Here is a 19,479-nt window from a genome sequence, read left to right as displayed (position 1 = left end):
TATTAGTGATAGGCAGCATAGCTTTGTGCAGAGAAGGGCGTGACTCACAAACTTGGTTGAGTTTTTTGAGAAAGTGACAAAGATAATTGATGAGGGCAAAGTGGTAGATGTTGTCTGTATGGACTTCAGCAAGGCCTTTGACAAGGCTATGACATAGCCATGCTGCCTACCTCTAATAAGTCCATACTTTTGACAAGGTTTTTCACAGCAGGTTGTCACATGGTGAAGTCACATGGATCCGAAGTGAGTTGGTAAAATGAAAAAGAATTGGCTTAGTGATAGAAGACAGAGTAGAGGTGGAAGGGTGTTTTCTGACTGGAGATCTGTGACCAGAGGGACCAGTGCTGGGAACCTGCAAAAGTGGCAATACAAGTGGATAAGGTGGTCAAGATTGCATATAGCATGCTTGCCTTTGTTGGTCAGGGCAGAGAATATAAAAATTGGCAAATCATGTTGAAGCTGCATAGAACTTTACTTAGGCCACATTTGGAATATTGTGCACAGTTCTGGTCACCACACTACCAGAAGGATGTGGAAGCTTTGGAAAGGGTACAGAAATGGTTTACCAGGATGTTGCCTAGTTTGGCAGGTATTGGCTATGAGTAGAAATTGGACAAACTTTAATTTGTTTTCACTTGAATGTTGAAAAATGAGGGGCAACCAGATAGAAATTTATAATATTATGAGAGGCATGGATAGTCAGAATCCTTTTCCCAGGTTAGAAATCTCAATTACTAGAGGATATAGGTTTAAGGTAAAGGGGAAAAGTTTAAAGGAGATGTGAGTGGCAAGTCTTTTTACTCAGTGTGGTAAGTGCCTGGAATGCACTGCCAAAGGAGGTGGGGGAGGCAGAAATAGTAGCATTGATATATGAATAGGGAGGGAATAAAGGGATACGGACCACACGGAGGCAAAAGGCTTTTAGTTTACAAAGTCGTCACGTGCCAATGCAGTCTTAGTGGGCTGAATATCTGTTCCTATGCTGTACTGTTTTTTGTTTTTTGTCAAGACTACCACTTATGAGTCACAAAATTGCAGTTCTTACTGGTGTTTCTTCCAGAATCCTGGTCAGGGCAAATTTAATGCAATACTTGCTTTATAATTTGATATGTACTACAACTAACTTGGAACAAGGCAAAAAGCTTTATATTTTCATATAGTTAAAACAGAAGTTGCTTTTACACAAAATTGTGAAGTGTGGAGCAAGTAGATAACCTGTTCTGGTGTCACTAAGGTATGATAAGTATTGCTGTTCACAAAGTTCACTTGAATGTATTCACAACTTTATTATCTGACCACCTAGTTTGCAAAGTATTATTGCAAGATGTTAAAGAAGAAAGAAGTGGACTGACTTTGTAAGAAATTCTAACAATTCTCATTACAAGTCCGGTGGCTTGAAAATATTATTCCCAAGAATCAAAATATGGCTAATGGTACTCTGAAGTCAGAGACAAAACTCTCTCAGGAGTTCTAGAGTATCCCACTCTGCACAAAAATTGGCCCCAACCACTACACCATCATAAGCATTCCACCTACACCAAGCAAAATTCAATGCTTCTGCAACTGGTGTCTGCCAAACCTTTGGAAAAATGAACAGCTATATAAAATTACCTTTCTAAAGTCATTGATGTTACAACAAAGAACCAAATGAGGGAAGAAAATGTCTAATTAATACAGCGTTACAAGATTGAAAGAACACACAATCCTCACCCCTCATCTCAATCAAGGCAACAAGATCAAAAATCAATATTATCTTTGCATTTAATAAATCAAAAACCTTTACTTGGTTGTTTGGAACTAAGTCAACAAAGGATCAGTCATATAAAAGCAAAACTTTTAAACTAAATGCTCTGTTCACTCATTACATCAGTTTATAGTGGTAAAATCTAGTTCAGCTGAGTTATTGTTGCCAACGGAACCAATGGCATTTTAATTTTTACAGTATACCATACTCATGTTTAATTTGAGGCATTTTGTCAACTAACTTACCATAAAAACTGGCCAACAAACACTTAATTATGACAGATTTTCTTTTAGGATAGATGGCAAGAATTTTCTTTAAATGTTTTCAGGCACACGGGACCATTTGTGGATCTCAATCCTACTCAAGTTGGAGATGAATCACATGCTACAATATACAAGATGTGACCAATTAACAGGCACTCAATGTCCAATTAAGGGCAGCGGATTGCCCAGTGGGAGAACCGATAGATTAGGCCTGCCAACAGCCTCAGAACAGAAAGGTAAGCATGCTGAGGCAAATGAAGAGAGTGGCCTCAAAGTGGAGGCACAATTGAAAGACCTCAAAAGAATTTTTAACACATGGTCCGAGGCTACCACCTGTCTCTTCCGCAAGTATACTTTTAAACAAAGCTCTGCTAGTTTCAGCCTTGCTGCTGGTGTTAACAGATTAGACGTCACCCTCCAATGTCCTTGTAATCTACAGCTGTAAGGCTGTCCGTAACGAATTACAGGGCTCTTGACGTGACGCAGAACCCATGTGTCGCCATAAAATTTAATTGCGGTGCACAATTATAGACTAAGGATTCTTCAAACACCTTGTTAGTTACACCCAGTGTGGTGACAGCAGGCACATCTCACTACCTCTGGGAAAATTTCCAAAAGGTCACCTCCATGGTGCAAGGAAAATTCAGGCTGATATCTCCTGCAATTGTTTTGTTCCCTATCATAAAAGTTTAGCCTGATCAACTTATATATACCTGTAATGTCTTTTAGTGTAAAAGTGCAGTGATGTTAAGATGAATTTTCAGTACTGCTCGTCATGTTCTATGAACTGACTGGTTGATTTGCTATCACCATCCTGTTTCCACCAGCTAATTAACTGTTTGGTTCAGTGCAGTCGGGGAAAACCATATGGCAGCCTAATGAGAAGAGCTTTGTGTCCTAAACCAGATATTGTTTATTACATGATAGCAACAATGTACAAGTAACATTAATATGATAAACACTGTTACCCAGACTATTGAGATCCTGACCTGTTCTTCTCCCTCCACCACCCAAGTCCATATGATATCATCTCAGTGGGTGGTACTTAAGACAGTCTTAGCATTAACCCATTCAAGCTATTACAACCTTATACAATATGCAGCACCTAAAAGGAATGGCTTATAATCTCACAAAAAAATGCTGGAGTGTGCAAACACCCATGCTGCTGCTACGATAGCTGATGATCTGCTACAAGAACACAATGATACTTATGTTAGCTCCTGTAACAAATAAAATGCATGGGTCACATAACATTGAAGAGTTCAATTAACATTTATTACAATTCTTGGTATTTACATATGTATTCAATAATCACAGGCATTTGTGTGTCTGTTTAGCAATTTGGATGTGCAGCTGCACACTTCCCTCCACATGTCATGCTGCAGGAAGTCAGTGTTCAGTAGGATGGAGACTGAGAGCTTTATACCATGACATCACATGTCATGACATGGTGATGACATCATGAGCATGTTCCTTAAAGGTATATCACATATCTGCTGCAAGATGTAACACCAATTTTCCCAAATAAATCCCGAACAGATACACAGCATAATACTTGGCATGTGTTGTCAATTCAACAATGATACAGATATGTAAAAATATAGAGTTAACAAGATTAATAATTCAAACTTCGATACAATGCTTTGCAGTATTGGCATGTCCTGATCTGGCAATCAAATACTTATCTACTCTTTTTGATTGCTTTTGGTTGACAACTTGGTTTCTTGCTGTTAGTTGCTGTAACACAATGATCATCAACAGAGTTTTCTTTGTCACTCCTTGTGTACACCATTTGTGCATTTTACATTGTTCTGACCTGGCTTCTGTTCTTTCGCAATATAGCACCACAACAGGTAACAACTTCATACAATCTGGGCTGATCACATATCTTAAAAACACCAACTACCCTCCAAGCCAGTCACCAACCTGATTTGGAAATATATCACCATTCCTTCACTGTCACTGCATCAAAATCCTGTAATTCCCTCCCTAAGGCCATTGTGTGTCAACCTACAGCATGTGGTCTGTAGCAGTCCAAGAACGCAGCTCACCACCACCTTCTCAACAGCAACTAGAGGCAGGCAATAAATGCTGGCCAGTCAGCAACACCCACGTCCCACGAGTTTTAAAAGAAAACTTTGCTGGTTTCTAGGGATTTGTGACTGAATTTCTGAATTGCACTGTCTGTCTGCCGCATGATTGTGCTCCACCTGCTTGCTGGTGCTGCATCTGTCTCATTCCCCTCTGCATTTGAAGAGGAAAGTCCTGTGGCTCTTCCATTCTCACTACCTTGGATGTGGTTTGAATCTCATGAAATGGTCACAATTCTGAAATGTGCTCACAGGTGGTCTTGCCACTGCTAGACGACTGGTACGTAGCAGGTAGAAAATTTCAGGAATCTAAGCTGAATGTGCATATTGGTACTGCAGTGTGATTGTGTCACTGCATGGAATTATGATGCCTAGAAATGATGATCCGTTATACATCGAGAGATAGCCTCTTGTAGGATGTATCACAGAGCGCCACTTGTTGGGGTACATTTCTTTTAGATGTGCTCAGCTAATATATTGGCACCAGCTCCTGTATCAGTTTTGGCTTTCAAACATTTGTTTTGGTGTCATTGCATATTGCTCATCTTATATCATCGACATGGTGTAAGGGATTAACAATATGAAAGACTTGGTCATCTTCCACAAAGTTGCTTGTCACTTTGTTGGCTGTTCACTTTGACGATATGCATGTGTGAATTTGGAAGACTTTCCATTCTACCAGCATTATGGTGTTTTACCACCTTGCTTGTCACTTCGGTCATGTTGGCTTTAGAAACCAGATTTTTATGCATGTGGTCAATCATCTTTGAAGCCAATTGCTTGAAGATGTGAAGAAATGCAGGACAACCACTTCACAGCTGTGACAAACTGCACCTATGACAGATCTAACTGGCTGTTTTGCACTTTACGGACTATAACAAGTGTGGTCTGCACCCAAAGCATGTAACTGATATGGGCCTGCCACTATGGTTTCATGCCGGTACCCATCTTCCAGCAAAGGAGGAATGGTATGGCTCTTTCACTTGCCCAGATCGTCTTTCCTGAAGACTCTGACCAAAGTAGAGGCAATTGCCAACCTAATCAGGCTCACTGCAAGTTCTCTTTCTGCAGAATCAGACTTAAACCCTTCACCGTGGCATCTGGCAACAACATCCTCAATAGACTCTGGAGGCTTCTGTATGTACAACTCCAGCTGAAGTCGGTTAATTCAGAAGTTAATATGTATAGTTCCTCAGATTTTTTCTGAACCTTTTTTTAATCATCTACAAAAACACTGGCTGTATTTATTCTGCAAAACTGATGACAAGTAATATTTTAAGAGGCCTCCTCTCGGGATAATTTATGGCTGCTTATGGCAAGACATTGAATACAAAGGCAAGGAGATTATGCTGAAACTGTATATAACTTAGGCCACAGCTGGAGAACTGTGTGGAGTTCTGGTCTCTACACCACAGGAAGAATGTGATTGCACTACAGAGGGTGCAGAGGAGATTCACCAGAATTTGCCTGGGCATGAGTGATTTAGCTATGAATTATAGACTGAAAAGGCTTGGATTTTCCTTGAAGCAGAGAAGGCTGAGTGGGGCACTGAGGTGTGCAAAGTTCTGAAGGGCACAGTTAGGGTAGAGGGGAGGTAGCCTTTTCCCTTGGTAGAGAAGTCAGTAACCAGGGAGCACAGTTTTATGGTAAAGAGCAGGATGTACAAAAGGGGATTCCAGGGAGAATATGTTTAGCCAGAGAGTTGTAGACATCTGGAACTCACTTCCTTTAACAGTGGTAGAGTTGGGAACTCTCAAGACATATAAGAGATAATTTAAATAAGCACATGAAATGCCATAGCAGACAAGGATCAAGGTCAAATGCTCGAAAATGGCATCAGTATATAGGTGTTTGATGACAGCGCAGACACAGTGAACTGATGGGTCTCTTTCCATGCTGTAAAAACTCTATAATTCGATGTTGTTTAAACAGCTACTGTTCGGTGAGGAAGTCATCTTCTAGTTCATACACTGAGGTCACTTTGCAGGACAAAGTATCTGAAAGGTTGCTTTAACAGCCAACTGTCTACTCAAACAGAGTGTCTGTATGCTTATCTGACCGGTTGTGTAGTTTTCTATTGTTGCAGACGTTGTGCGAGTTATACTAATCGTGGAGATTTCCAAACGGCCAGTATACGTCCTTCATTCTCCTTCAAAAGAACTGTCACATTTTATTGCCTCTCATTGAAGGTTTCAAACACATCCCCTAGGAACAGGCACTGAATGCATTATTTTCCAGAAATCACATATTTCTTACATGCTGATGAAATAGTTCCTCCTCTCTAGGTAGCTTTTGGATTGTTAGTAGACTTGCTATACACGTACATTGCCTTGTGCTTTATGGAAACCATCAATTTGTGCCACTGCCGTTGAAATACAGGTAGACAGGACAAAATGAAAGCATCATATTAGCCAACTCTTTTAAATAGTGGTAGAAGGCAATGTGCTGATCCTCACTATACCTACTGTGGATACTTAAACAAAATGAGCACAATGGCGACTTTTGCTGTCAATCAAGCTGCATGGATGGTTGATGGTTCCTTCATAAATTGGTGGATGAAATGGGGCACCATGGCTTCCCAGCTGAGCTTGAGCCTCATCCCTCATTGCTCCATCACACCTAGGGAGTTGAACCTGTAATTGAACCCTAATTATCATCAGCATTTGATATTAATATTACTTAGTGTCATGGGCACTGTACGCCATTTGCAAATTCTTTATTAGTGGGACTGCTATATTTTCATGCTGTAACTTCGTCACTGGAATTTTTAAAGAATTTTCTGTGGCACAAAAACCTTAGATGAATGACATGGATATTAGAAACATGTTACCATAAAACATATTTAAAATGAACAATAAAAGAGTCTTTCAAGTCTAAGAGGGAAGAGACTACGAGCTTAAGGAGAAGTATCGTGCTCATGGTAATGACACTGGATTACTAATCCAGAACACAGTAGGGGCTGAGATCCATATAATAACCTGTGTGCACCAAAAAATGTTCAAACATAATGTAAACTTAGATGCAAACTGCATTTTCACTGAGTGAGGCACTCAAGAATGCCATGTACAGTAACAGCCATTTGACTTGTATTGTTGCACATGAGCTATATTTTTGTTAATAAGGGGTTAAGGGCATCTCTGGCTAGGCCAGCATTTATTGCCCATCCTCAATTGCCCAGAAGGCAGTTAAGAATCAACCACATTGCTGGAGTCACATGTAGGCCAGACAAGGTAAGGAAGGCAGTTTCCTTCCCTAAAGGACATTAGTGAACCACATAGGTTTTTCCTGAGAATCGGCGATGCATTCACAGTTATTGAATTCAAATTGCACAATCTGCCATGGCAGGATTCAAACTCAGGTCCTCAGAACATTACCTGGGCCTTTAGATTAAGGGTCTAACAATAATTCACCAGTCTGTTGCCTCCCACGGATTGCAATATCCTGTTACAAACTTTATGAACTAAGTATATTCTGGGGGGAAAGTCCTCTCTCTATGATTGTTCCTCTGACCTGCTGTATAAATGTAATTAAAGCTTAATTAAAGAGGCTTTATTTGTGTATTGAACATTTACTGTTTGTGTCTTGATGTAATTTAATTTTTGATTTTAATCTCGCTATAAAATCTTTCAAGAAATACATTTTTTAATCCACAAGGGCTGGTGCTGGAAGCCATTACTAAGCAAGTAAGAAAGTTCAATTATCTCATCTTTGTCTCAGATGGACTCCTGGTAATCACTCATTAATTTGCTGAAAAAAACTTTCTGGGGCCTTCATAAGCCTTAGTACTGGAACTAGATAAGTCTCAGTGAGTGTAGGTTTTGCTGATCTTATTGATGACATATTGGGTGGATTTGTCAGCATAGATCAGGCACAATCTCCCACATATACCCAAAGTTGTAATAATCAGAATGTGAAGTTCTGTGGAAGGTCAAGTCACCAAACTGCTTATTGGGATTTCACAGAATCCATAAATCACAGAATCCCTACAGTGTGGAGACAGGCTATTCGACCCAACAAGTCCACACCGACCCTCAGAGCATCCCACCCAGACCCACCCCCCTTGTAATCCACCTAAGCTACACATCCCTGACCACTATGGGCAATTTAGCATGGCCAATCCACCTAACTTGCACATCTTTGGACTGTGGGAGAAAACTGGAACACCCGGAGGAAACCCACGCAGACACGGGGAGAAAGAATGTGCAAACTCCACACAGACAGTCGCCCAAGGTTGGAATCAAATCCGGGTCCCTGGCGCTGTGAGGCAGCACGGCTACCCACTTAGCCACCGTGATTTCTAAGAGCTTTCCACCCTGCTCTCCAACTCAAAAGAAATTGAGAGTCTCTGGGTTCCACCCTACACCACCAGAAATTTTAGGACTCCTGATCATCCACTCTGCAATTCTACCCCAAATTTTGATCCATTATGATTGTAATTCAAAATAATTGTATTATACTTTATAAAACAAGATAACCAATGTAAAAAAAAGTTCCCTTTTTCACATTTTCAAATTGTCATTGGCAGTTTTATAGAGTGCAATATATAAATATATGCTGACTACTTTATGAATATTTATGATTTAAAGTAGATACAGTGCAGATGCTTTTTACATGACAACAGTAATAATAATGGAAAAATCAAAGTACCTATTTCGTGCATGCAACATGACTCAGAAAGAATACAAGCAGTGACAATCTGTTCAAAAAGCCAAGAAATGTTCTATTGCAAATGGAAAGGATTCTCTGACCTGTTGTCAGAGAACATTTATATTATTTCAAAACATCCTACCTGTTACCAAACAGCAAACCTAGAAAAGAGAGAGAATTATGTATGGGTGCATTTAAACTATAACATTATTACTACTTACCACCAAATCTGTAGTTACAGTGCAAATGTAGACCAAATTCAGTAACCTGGTGTGATCAGAAATCAGACTGAAAAGAAACAACAACAGTGGAGTCTCATTTGCCTCATTTCAAAGTCAGTTTAGAATTTCACACCCAATTTACACTAAGCTTCCATTGATGTTTAACTTGCATTGTCAATTCAATGCAAAATCTCTACTAACAAAAGTTTGTTGAGATGATTTGTAGCTTGGGTTGCAGATGAGGCTGAGCTGGTGCCGGTGTGTTTGATTGCAGACGTTTGGTCACCCTGCTAGGTAACATCGTCAGTGCGCCTCCGGTGAAGTGTTGGTGTTCTGTCCCCCTTGTTATTTATATGCCTCGGTTTGCTGGAGTGGTTGGTATTACTTCTCAGTGGTTTGTTCACAGGGTCTAATTCAATGTGTTTGTTGATGGAGTTCCGGTTGGAATGCCAAACCTCCAGGAATTCCCTGGCGTGTCTCTGTTTGGCTTGTGCTATTATGAGCGTTGTCGCAGTTGAACTTGTGTCCTTCTTTGTCCATGTGAATTGGGACCAGTGAGAATTGGTCATGTCTCTGGTGGCTAGTTGGTGTTTGTGTATCCTTATTGTCAGTTTGACTGGACCCAATATACAAACCACTGAAAAACAGAACCGGAAGTGATGCTAACCACTCCAGCAAACCGAGGCCTATAAACAACAAGCGGGACAGAACAACAACACTTCATCGGAGGCATACTGACAATATTACCTAGCAGGGTTACAAAACGTCTCCATCAAACACACTGGTGTGGCAAGCAAGTCTACAACCTCATCTCTCCTAACAAATTAAAACTTTGGTTAGGGCACAGCTGGAGTACTGTGTACAATTCTGGTAACTGCACTATAGGAAGGACGTGTTTGCACTGGAGATGATGCACAGGAGATTCACCAGGATGTTGCCTGGCATGGAGCAGTATAGTTATGAAGAGAGGCTGGATAAGTTCAGTTACGTTCTTTAAAGCATAGCAGGCTGATAGGAAACCTGATTAAAGTGTATCATATTACGAGGAACATGGACAGAGTGAACACAAAGCAGCTGTACCCCTGAGCTGAAGAATCAATAATAAAGGGGCTTAATTTTCAGATGAAAGGCATGAGGTTTATAGGGGATTTGAAGAAAACATTTTTCACCCAGACGATGGCCACAATCTGGAATGCATTGCCTAGTAGAGTAGTTGAGGCAGGACACCTCACAATCTTTAAAAAGGTATTTGGATGAGTGCTTGAAACGTTATTACATTCAAGGGCTATGGGCCAAGTGCTGGAAAGTGGCAGTAGTGTAAATTCAGAGTAGTTTTAAGTTGGTGCAGACTCAAAGGGTTGGAGAACCTCTTCTGTACTGTGAGATTCTATGAGTACTTACTGATCTTCAAGCAGTGAATAAAACACTCTATATAACCCCTTCCAACGTTTTCTCCAAGCAACCTCAGAATACTGAAATCTCAATATCTACTGTCAAGTCAACCACGTACCAATGCTCAACATTGCACTTTGATTTCTTACAATTCTTGTAGCACATTTTTCTCAAAATCAGGTTGGAGGTAATTTTTCAACTCAATCAGGGAACCTCATCTGCTGGGAGCAGATATCAGGGGTATCAAGCATGATTTTCTGGCATTTCTTTTTATGGTTGGAAAATCATCCACAGCAGAGAAAATTACTTTTAATAGTCCAGCTAAAGTAAACTTGCAGGGTGACAGAGATTCTGAGATAACAAGGTGTAAAGCTGGATGAACACAGCAGGCCAAGCAGCATCAGAGGAGCAAGAAAGCTGACGTTTCGGGTCTAGAACCTTCTTCAGAAATGGGGGAGGGGAAGGGGATTCTGAAATAAATAGGGAGTTGGGGGAGGCGGATAGAAGATGGATAAAGGAGAAGATAGGTGGAGAGGAGACAGACAGGTCAAAGAGGCAGGGTTGGAGCCAGTAAAGGCGAGTGTAGGTGGGAAGTTAGGGAGGGGATAGGTCGGTCCAGGGAGGACGGACAGGTCAAAGAGACGGGATGAGGCTAGTGGGTAGGAGATGGGGTTGGGGCTTGATGTGGAAGGAGTGGATAGGTGGGAGGACATGTTAGGGAGGCGGGGACGAGCTGGACTGATTTTGGGATGTGGTCGGGGGAGGGGAGATTTTGAAGCTTGTGAAGTCCACATTAATACCATTGGGCTGCAGGGTTCCCAAGCAAAATATGAGATGCTGTTTCTGCAACCTTCGGGTTATTCCACTAGACGTCAGCACAGATTTAATGGGCTGAAGAGTCTCTTTCAATGCCATAAATGAATCTGACTCAGGTGAAAGATTAATACACAAAAGCAATGAGAGGCTGGTCACTGATTCACATATCCAACTTCTCATGTTGCTAAATTTCTGATGTCAGATATCTCACTCATCACGTGCTGAGCAAAGGCCAGGTACTATCCTGGGAACTGGGTCTGGGGGTGTGAGGGAACAGTCACAGGAAGCATTATTCTTCAGCTATGCTCGATACCTCTCATAGCTGGCACTGAGCAGCCAAGACAAAAAGTGACAAGACAATTGCTTGTCCTGAACAATGGTCCAGGATATGATGAAATGGAATGAAAAATAGATGAAGTCATTATCCCCAAACAAAATAAAACGATGATGAACATTCTAAACTTCTGAGTTCTGAGGAAGGGTCACCGGACCTGAAACGTTAACTCTGTTTTTTCCTTCGCAGATGCTGCCAGACCTGCTGAGCTTTTCCAGCAAATGTTTTTATTCTAAACTTCTGGTTTTTACATTAATTTTATACTTCTACACAGACCAAATGTGAACCTTAAGCGTTAGAAAAATCCAAGCACAATTCTTTACTGTGAACAATGGCATGTGAAATGAAAAACTCAAGTAGCATGGAGCAAGAAAAGGCCATTGGAGCAATCAAGCCACCCGCTCCATAGACTAGGCATTCCTCATCCTATCACGAGGTCATGCCTACCTATCAAATCTTCTGTAGAGCTGGTGCTTTTAACACTTTCATCTTCAAAGCTAATTAAGCAGAAGTACAGAATATCTATTTACATTTTGATATGACAGTAAAGCAACTGCTATCTCACTTATTTTACCATCTTTCATACTAAACTTACCAGACATTACAGTAATGAAATAATTCAGTTGCTATTTGCATGGTAGTGATGGGTAATCTTTTCTAAAACCCTGGCAGTGAATGACAGAAGTCTATTCCATTACTTTGCAGTGCCCTTGAAAGCCAGCAGAAAAAAATGACAGAAATTGTTTTTAAACTATATTAGATGGGAAAGTTTATATTTAGAAGCTTTACACATCAAAGAAACGACACAATCTGAGGAATTGACACAGATTATTTATGTATTCTAGGGTCAATTAATGCACGACAAAGGAGAATACTCGATTAGCTCATGAGGTAGTGTCCCTAACTGAGCCGGAAGGCCCAGGTTCAAATCCCACCCATTCCAGAGGTCTATAACAACACTCCGGAACAAGTTGATTAAAAACGTCTACAATGCAGCCATTCCTCAAGTAAGTACAGCAGAATTTTCCCCACCCTGCTGTGGTGGGGCAATGGTGAAAAAGTTAGAAAAATACAGCAAGAATTAAAAAATGTCATAATCTTAACATCAAGAAAAATTTTAAAATGTTTACCTCAGAATTTTGCTTTTGAGCAGCAACTACTTCATTTCCATGGATTTGAATCTCTTTCATACACGTATCCATCTTATTTATATACCACTTCCCATTCTTCCATAGATTGTGGAGAAAAACATTTGGTTTCTTTGGTGGCAATAGTAGACAATGAAGAAGGTTTTCTAAGAATACAAAGGGATCTTGATCAAATGGGTCAATGGCAGATGGAGTTCAATTTGGAAATGCGAGGTATTGGTTCAACAAATGGGCACAGGACTTATACTATTAATCGTAGGGCCTTGGGTAGTGTTGTATAACAGAGGGAGCTGGGGCTTCAGGTACATAATTCTTGGAAGTTTGCATCACATATAGAGCATGCTTGCCTTCAATGCTTAGTCCTCCGAGTGAAGGAGTTAGGAAGTCACGTTGAGGTTGTACAGGACATTGGTGAGACCTCTTCTGGAAACTGTGTCCAGTTCTGATCGCCCTGTTATAGGAAGGATATTATTAAGCTAGAGAGGATTCCAAAGAGATTTACCAGGATGTTGCCGGTTATAGAAGGTTTGAGTTATAAAGAAAGGCTGGATAGGCTGGGACTTTTTTCACTGGAGCTTAGGAGGTTGAGAGGTGACCTTATAGAGGTTTATAAAATCTTTAGGGGTATAGAATTAACGGTTGGCGCCTTTTCCCTAGATTTCAAGACCATGGGGTGTATTTTTAAGGTGAGAAGAGAGAGATTTAAAAAAGACAAGGGGGAATTTTTGTTTTTTATTAAACACTGAGGACGTTCATGTATGGAATGAACTTCCTGAGGAAGTGGTGGATGTGGGCACAATTACAACATTTAAAAGACGCTTAGATAAGTACATGAATGGGAAAGGTTTAGAAAGATAAAGGGCCAGGAGCAGGCAGGTGGGTCTAGTTTAGTTTGGAAATATGGTCAGCATGGACTGGTTGTACCGAAGGGTCTGTTTCCATGCTGTATGACTGTTGTCTAATCTTGGTAAATCTCACTAAAAGGTATTCAAATTTCAAAGTATTACTTCTGGTTGCTTTGATACAACAGCTATCTCAGACTGTTAGGTATGATTTGCTTTAGTGCTGTTGCTTATAGCAGTAGGTCTGCTTGTATCTGCCATATGGACACCTATTGTAGACAGGGAGTGAATGTAGGATGCTGAGGAGGGTTACTAGAATGGTACCAGTGAGTAAAGTCTTTTAGTTAAGTGGCGAGGTTGGAGAAACTGGAACTATTCCTCTCAGGAAAGGAAAATTTAAGAGAGGTTCTTATAGAGATTTAATGAAAGCTTCTTATATTTTCTCACGTATTCTGGTTACTGAAATTGATCCACTTGAAACAAAGTGAATAAATCTATCAAAAGAACTAGAGGCTACAAAAGGACTTTCTTTAAAAAAAAAATCAAGTCACATCACTGCCAGGACTTTCAGCTTTCACTCCACTCACATCATATTTGACACAGCCGTGCATCACTTCAGATGCCTCAGGCGACTGTCTGTGAGGAGTCTGCACATTCTCCAAGTGTCTGCACAGGCTTCCTCTCAGTCTAAAGATGTGCAGGTAGGTGGATTGGTCATGTGAAATGCAGTGTTACAAGGGTAGGGTGGGGTGGTGGGGGGGAGCAGTGGGTCTGGACGGTCTTCTATGAATCAACATCTTTGATTTAAACCCAATTTCCTTTGATCATATTCCCCATTCTCTCTCAGACAGACAAATCAATAGACACAGCTAAGGGATAAATTAAGAAAGAAATTTTTAAAAAAATTTGTAATTTGCCAGTTCAGTTAAATACTTTCAAATGATGAATGCCAAGCCTTCATGCAATCCTCGGACAATTAGTTGTTTGCAGGCACAACTTCAATTTCAAAGTCACTGGTAATACGTAGAGTTTGACAGACTTCCAGGAGTATTTACTTATTTCTTACAGATTGGTATTCTTTTCTCAGAACATTCCACAGTTCTTTACTTGGAAAGAAACTAGGGCGAGTAAATCTGTCCTGCAGCTTCCAATACGAGTCAGATCAGGTCTACCCCTTTTTTTTAAACAAAAAACAGTATTCTCTGTGGTTGGCTGGTTAGCATCAGTACTATTTTGACTGACTAACTTAATATCCAACTAGCTGCCAGACCTGTGCATGGCAATACACATTGTCAAATAGACCAGTGTTCCTTAATTTAATTCATTTAATTTAATTTAAATTGCATTATCTTCCAGGCCACTCACCAAACATCTGCATATGGTTTTCTTCCCTTTTTCAAAAAAAAAACTTGCTGTTCAAAGTTCAACCAACCTTAACCTTGACTCACAATCCCATCAAGAAAAAGAGAAAAATAAAAGAAAAATAATGAGTGTCTCTACAATGCACAGAATGAAGACTATATGTAAGTTTATGCAAATAATTAGTGTTGTTAATAGACATCAAGACATCTGTCTCACCAAGAACCCAGTCTTTGTGGCATTTATTGAGAGCTAATATATAGGGCAGCACTCAGACGATATCACATTGACAGTTTCTGGGATCAAACACCACTATGTCAGCAATGTCAAGCAATGTTGGAAGGGAGGCATTTTCACCTAAAACATACAGAAAATTGGTTTTATAACATCCCTGATTTTACCTCCCGTTAAAGTCAATGAAAACTAAAGTTGGGGAAACAAATCTGATGAGTAAAACAAACGATCTAATCCAATAACTTGTACCACTAGACTGGCTGCATTTGTTAAAAAAGAAGCCCTGTAAGAAAGACAAAATTTATTTGCACAGCTACCATAGAAATGCAATCTATACAAGATAGCAGAGCAAGGCAAAATAACATCAGTTCTAACGTTAGGAATTTTTTTTAAAAACACTACCACCTTCTTTAATGGTTCACTTTTTACTTTCTCCACAAAAGCGCAAAGTCTGCAATATCTATTAAAGGTACCGAGTTTCAATGAGCCAGATATCTTTTTCTCATTCCCTAATGTACAGTTCCACACATTGACAGCTGTTCAGTAGGTAGGGAAAAATAATGAATTGAGTTTGGCCTTAAAAAAATTGATTTCACAGGATTACAAACAGAAGACATTTTATTTTGCTCCTGCAATATTACTAGCAGGGACTTTGACGGTCCATTTATTTTTCCAATGTGCCGATATGAGGACAGAACAGGTATTTTTTATTTGATCAGCTATTTTTAAACCTGGTGACTCCCTGATTAACTCTACCAGTCTAACTGTACAGCTTTTGGTACTTAACCTGGTAGTAGCTAATTGTTGGAGCAGTAAGCTGCTTTCTTCATCTGGAATCAACTCAGTAAAGATATAACCTACAACTTGCACATTTTGTTCCAGTACATGTGACAGTAGCAGAAAAGAAACATTTTGTTCGGTTAAGTGAACATATACGCACACAAGCAAATCAATGCAAGTATACATAAAAATGCAAAATAATTGAGGAAGAATAAAAACAGAAAATCTGTGAGGACACAAAGATAATATGCTGAAAAGTCAAGACTGTGGATCCCTGAGTCTGAACCACTGGTACTATACAAAATGTAACTTGGCAATCTTCTATTCCCACTAGGCTCAAGCAATAATACTGATAGGAACCACCACTGAAAATTTAACTTACTTTAGAGTGGATTATTTCCAACAATATGAACTATGAACGAACCCCATTGTATGACTTCCTATCCTACTTAAAGTTAGTCACGCGGTGTAAAAAAACTCTACAATTCCATTATAGGTTTCTTATCAGCTATTAAATCTTTTCATCTATTGGGCCTGGATGCTCGTAGTCACAAACTTCACTTGTATAAGTTTATGAGGTTAGTTTATTGAATCAGTTGATCTTGCCTATTTGAATTATTTTCCAACCACAAAATTACTTGCCCTGCAAAAATATTTTTTTTAAAATGTTCACTTCTGACTCAAGAAAGCAATTTGATCAGCTATGAAATCATTTTCACCATCTCTGACACAACCTCAGCAGTACCTAAGAGATTAAATAAAACGCTGCAATTGGCTGATGAGATTATTCTGCTTTTGGAAGAAACCTAGTGATCCAACAATATCCACCACACAATGATGCATTACTTAAGGTCAAACATAATCATCATCATACCACATCAAGCTTTCAAACTTCAAGTTTGTTAAATAATAATAATGAAAATAAATGGAAGTACTCAGTATGAGTAATGTAAATTAACAAGGCACTTCTGAGTTGCAATTGCATATGAATTCAAAACACAAATATTTATTTGAAAACAGCAAATGCTGGAGATCACAGCGAGTCAGGTAAAATCCATGGAGAGACAGCAAGCTAACGTTTTGAGATGACTCTTCATCAGCTCTGATTCCAGCATCTGCAGCAATTTCCTACAAATATTTAATTGCCTTTTACCCCTTTACAGCTTCCCTAATCTCCTCCTTCCCTAGCAGCAACAACCTTTCAATGTTTGCTATTCCTAACATTCACATGCAAGTACTCCTCCCACCAGCTTTTCTTCCATGATAGCATCACAGCTTTAAACAAAAATCAAATATTCATCTAATACTGAAAAAAATCAGTGTCACAGGGCAAGATTTAGAAAAAAAACGAATCAATTATTTCATACTTTGCTTGGGAATGCAAAGGATAACTACTGTATCCTAAATTTGATCATTAATTCAACAAAGACCTAGGACATTCCAGATGTACATGGCTAAACACAACAGTAGTTGTAGGATTCATCCTCCAGCCAGCTGATTAGCACTTTGTTACCATTTTAAAACTAAAACACTAAATGAATTTGAAAATCACAAGTTGGAGTCAGGGACCCAACAAATTTGTGCTGTTGTACATTCACAAACTAATGAATACTGTACAGTACGTTACAGCAACTGAAAGAAAGTCACATCAATAAGCAAGGAAAAAATATTTTTAAACTGAAAACAACTATGGATACTATAAATCTGAAACAAAAACAAAGTGCTCCAAAATTCAGCAGGTCAAACAGCGTCTGTAAAGAGAAAAACAGAGTTAACTTTTCAAGTCTATCAACCTTTTGGCTCTCTACATTTGCTGCCAGACCTGCTGAGTTTCTCCAATACTTTCAAACTATTACCGAGATAGGATTACAGCAATTTTTATTGCTTTGCAATAATATTATTACACTGATCTAGGAAGGAAGTCTTTTGATTCTTTGCTGTAGAATTACAGCGTGACCGCTTAAATGTAATCTGTAACCAAAGTTAAAAAAAACAAAATGCTCTGAATGTTTAAAGTCTTAAATAGAAACATATAATGCTGAAATAATTCAGCATGAGGCAACTTCTGTGAAAAGAGGAAGGGTTGACTTTTCAGACCGATGACCTTTCACCAGAAAGGTTCATCAGACAGTTGGCAGCTGAAGATTTCCGAGTGGGGTGGTACGATGCTTGCCCTGCTCATTTGTGACTAATTGTTGGGTGTCATCCTTCAATAGATGTCAGAACTCTAGGTTTACACCTTTAACCATTAGGCTTCCATATTATCAAGCTACAACCTAGAATCTGCAGACACATGTTTAGCTGAAACCACGACAACACCTACATATCACGAAAGATCAACCTCAGATGCCAAATCATCGTGCATCTGAAATACTCTAAATAAAACAGGTAGGGCCTTAACATTGTTCAGTCTTAATGCAGTCACTTTAAAACATTTTTAAAACACTTTGTCAGCAAATAAATGGGATCATCCTCCTCAGTGCGTAAGCTCATGCTATGCAGGCAGATCGATTCATTATAATCTTGGCCTAGAATTTGCTGCCAAAATAATATCAAGCTTATTGATGCTTGTTGTACTTAATGCAAGGCATCCAGCAACTTGTGTTAAATAAAAGGTACCACATGAATAGCAAACATCACACATTCTAGGTTGATCCATCTTGTTTTGCTATTAGGTGTTGCAAAAATGGTAACTCAATTGCTGATTTGCTCGTGAAATTTGAAATTTGAGCTGGTACTTAAGGAAATTAATCAACGTCTCCCACACAGAAAAAGGTTATTTAAATTGTTAAGTCTCATCCCTGATCATTGAACTAATTTCAATTGAACTTTTATACAGTACTACTTTTCTAATCTTTCTTTTCCCCCTTTCCCTCTATTTTTCTGCATATTGTCTGACACTAATTCACCATGGTTCCACAAGTCCAGTTTTGTCCTTGGTACACTTATTTAGTCACACTTGATGCAACTTACAGGGTAAAATGTTTGAGCTGAAGAATATAGCAAAGTCCACCTAAAGACACTGCAGAAAAGTATAGGCAATGTCTCTTGTAACACCACTACGGTTGTGAAACTATAGGAATGATCTCAGAATTGTCAGAATATCTCAACACAACAGTCACAGTTTCATTATTTTGCAAACATCAATGTTTACATGCCTAAAATTACATAGGGCGGCACCGTGGCTCAGTGGTTAGCACTGCTGCCTCATAGTGCCAGGGACCCAGATTCAATTCCACCCTCAGGTGACTGTGGAGTTCCCACATTCTCCCCATGTCTGCACGAGACTCCTTAGTGAATGACAGGACCATCTCAACCAATAAGATTGAAGGATTGAAAAAAAAAACAGACAAGATGGTGAATTAGTGTCAGACCACAGGCAGAAAAATAGAAGGAAAGGGGGGGATAAAGAAAAGAGATAAAAATTAGAAAAGTAGCATTGTATAAAAGTTCAACTGAAGTTAGTCCAAACATGTGCAAGTTAAGTGGATTGGCCGTGCTAAATTGCTCATAATGTTCAGGGATGTGATGTGCAGGCTAAGTGGGCCATCCATGGGAAATGCAAGGTTAAAGGGATAGGGTTGGGGGATGGGGATGGGTCTGGGTGGG

The 19,479-nt window shown here is 39.5% G+C and overlaps 1 protein-coding gene across 5 annotated transcripts in view; it reads right to left on the bottom strand.

Moving 5' to 3' along the window:
* LOC109910632 (F-box-like/WD repeat-containing protein TBL1X) overlaps nt 1-19,479 on the bottom strand; it is a 446,017-nt gene that overhangs the window by 131,657 nt on the left and 294,881 nt on the right. The window contains exons 1-3 of one of the 5 annotated variants that reach the window (XM_048597764.1): nt 14,863-14,936; nt 12,638-12,801; nt 8,966-9,032 (exon numbers count right to left, since the gene is read on the bottom strand). The exons of 2 other annotated variants lie outside the window; for them this stretch is intronic. The gene's annotated coding sequence lies outside the window, so the exon portion shown is untranslated. Of the gene's footprint in view, nt 1-8,965; nt 9,033-12,637; nt 12,802-14,862; nt 14,937-19,479 lie in introns of those variants that run through there. 2 more of the 5 variants (XM_048597766.1, XM_048597763.1) reach the window with 2 other exon arrangements.

Source organism: Rhincodon typus, chromosome 6, assembly GCF_021869965.1.
Source record: "Rhincodon typus isolate 14 chromosome 6, sRhiTyp1.1, whole genome shotgun sequence".
NCBI classification, from domain to species: domain Eukaryota; kingdom Metazoa; phylum Chordata; class Chondrichthyes; order Orectolobiformes; family Rhincodontidae; genus Rhincodon; species Rhincodon typus.
The sequence above is the reverse complement of the archived record's forward strand: the minus strand, read 5'-3'. Positions and strand labels throughout refer to the sequence as shown.